Here is a 2765-nt window from a genome sequence, read left to right as displayed (position 1 = left end):
GCATTCCAATAAATAACGAAACAAAGGAGAACCTCCCCATTCTGACGTCTCAGCCGCCATATTTACATCCGATAACGAGCCGCCAGAAGATATTTACATTTTTAATAGCATAAACCCACAGAGACCCGTCTAGCGTAGAAATCCTCCGGTATCCTTAAGACCCCTATTTTCCCACCCCCATAAGGCCCGCCCGGCCCAGTTCCCATTTATTAACCCTAATTGATCGTGCCTTGGGTCCCGTTTACATTTTTGTCCGACAAAATTTCATTGCCACTCAAAAAGGGTAAAAGAAAAGATGTAATAATTGCCTGATTATTTATCGCCACGTTAAAGCATATGGCGCAGATTACCGGTTAGGGCTGGTGAGCGATCCCCCGTTTGCCATGTATACTAATGTTTATCCCTGTACAATATTAGAAAAAAGCACATCCGTACCTTCATCGCCATTTTAAACGGCTCGTTAGTCCGGACAGCGAATCTATTAATCTTAGGACGGTTCCGCACGGTAATAAACCCGATTAAATTTCGTGTGCTCGTAAACAATTATGTTTTTAACAGTGGGAAGTATCCGCCGGGACGAGGTTAATTGGGCTGCGAATAAAAGTCAAAATTTTTATTTCTTTTTAAATTAACCCTATATGGATCCCGATGAAAATTTTGTAAAAAATTTGTTTGATTTTTTTTTTTCAAAAAATTCTTTATTCTTCACTAACGCTTCAATTATTCATATGAAGTTTCATGCACTGTATCGACCGTCCAAAGTTCTTAAGTTAATTGGATGAAGTGTTTGGGTTCGCAATTAGCGATTAGCAATTACTTCCTCGATCCAAATGGAAGCTTCGGCCCGACGGAGCGATTAATGAGCCAATTGGCTAATATGGCGTCACGCAAGAATACATGTAGACTGTTAGACAGGGTGCGGATCGATGACCGTTTTCTCTGTAACACCTTGTATATGCATTCGGGGTACCAATATACGCATTAAATTATTATAATGACCTAACCTAACCTAACCATACCACAATCAGATATACCGATCCGAAACTAAAGACTTACGAGGGGCTAAGTTTTTCTTGGAAGTAGAACAGCGCCGCGACGCTTGTGGCGTTTGAAAATAAAACACTAATTGGTTGCGAGGGAGGGGGAGGGGGGGATGAGAGATCCTGGTTAACAGGCCTAAGGCCGCGTAATTTCAACTAATTTATTTGATTGTACCGGTGGTATGCAAGTCGTAATAAGAATCCGCCTGTATACATCCGATTACATTCGTTCACCTTGTATAAAAGTAAATTTTATTAAAGTTTTAACATTTTTTAAAACAAAAATCACACGAGGTTTGATAAAACTGATTTTTTTGTCGATGTAACTGTACGTTTAACGTCTCGACCTGTTATAATTGCCGAAATGTTGTAATAATTCTTAACGAGTATCCGAGTACCGGCAGACTTAAGTAGCCGCACTTAGGGCGGTTTACATTGTAAAGATTTTTAATAACAATGTCGTTTATAGTTTGAGGATCAGTGCGGGTCAGTTAGTTAGCAGAGATCGACGATGCTTGAAGGGATGTAGGCTGGAGACGGGGTGGGCCAATAAAACACAATTAGCGAGCTCACGGAGTCAGCCAATCAGGGACGAGGATTTCTGCGACGTTGAAACGCGTAACACGTTATTTATGGTACACCCCTCTTATAGCGTATTCGAGAGAATATTTTTTTTGTAATCAGCATTTACGAGTCTTTCATAGTAAAGATACAGGTTACGCTTTGTGCGTAGCAGTTTTTTTTTTCAACAAAAACTAAAAGAAATTCAAAGTGAATTAAAATTGACTTCCTCCCTTGTAATCGTCTGCTGGTGTATTATCAATTTTCTACCATTATTCCGTTCTTTCTTAAACGATTTATCATGAATATTATCTGCCAAGAGTTGGGCCTGCTAGTTCGCACGGCTCTCCATTCAATTGATAAATTCCATTTCCTTGTGAAACAATCGACAGACCCGCCGCCATTATTGTACACTAGGCGTTTAATATTCACAGAAAGGTTACCATCGCGGCCCATCCATCATGCTGGAATTAATGTCACGTCAACAACGCGATATTGCTCGAGTTTTGTTAGGTTAGGTGTAAACTTATTTCAAGCAAAATAACCAATCGGTTTTAATAGAATATATACGAGATTCAATGGGTGGCGCTTTAAGGTGAGAGAAATAGGAACTAAGGAAAAAGTTTCAACTAGTACCTCTATGGTAAATGACTGATATCAACGCTCCTCAGTGGCGGCCAAACGAACTTGATTATATTAAAGGACGTTTCTTATTGGCTGAAATTACTCGGCGTCTATTAGGAACTCTTTGTTAAATTTTTCCACGGTAATCATATGGTGCTAATAACATGACGGAATGGGGTCCTCTTATCGTGCTGTTCGAGTTCTATTATATCGCTTCGTGTAAATGTTCATTCGTTATTCATTCCTTTGGGAATGGGAAGCAACTCTTCTTATCAGCTTAACCTAAGATAGTCTACACAACAGGTACTTGGAATTGTTAATAGAGTTTCATTGCGTTAACAATTATGTTAAGCGTTTTAGGTTAATTCATACGAATTTCAATTACATAACGGGTTGTATTTACAATTTCTCTTTTCACTTCTATTAATTGAATTAGTATACTCACATCAATCGGGTGTACTGTATTGCTTTGTTAGTACACAAATGTCATTTTTAGTAGTATACAGTGGCGATTAAATGAAAATTGAAATTTTCACTCAC

General features: G+C 38.8%; 1 protein-coding gene across 1 annotated transcript in view; it reads right to left on the bottom strand.

Annotated features, from left to right (window-relative positions):
- LOC107275055 (homeobox protein aristaless) overlaps positions 1-2765 on the bottom strand; it is a 58735-nt gene that overhangs the window by 54747 nt on the left and 1223 nt on the right. The window lies entirely within an intron of this gene.

This window comes from Cephus cinctus, unplaced genomic scaffold (assembly GCF_000341935.2).
Source record: "Cephus cinctus unplaced genomic scaffold, Ccin1 Ccin1_scaffold0123, whole genome shotgun sequence".
Lineage (NCBI taxonomy): Eukaryota > Metazoa > Arthropoda > Insecta > Hymenoptera > Cephidae > Cephus > Cephus cinctus.
The sequence above is the reverse complement of the archived record's forward strand: the minus strand, read 5'-3'. Positions and strand labels throughout refer to the sequence as shown.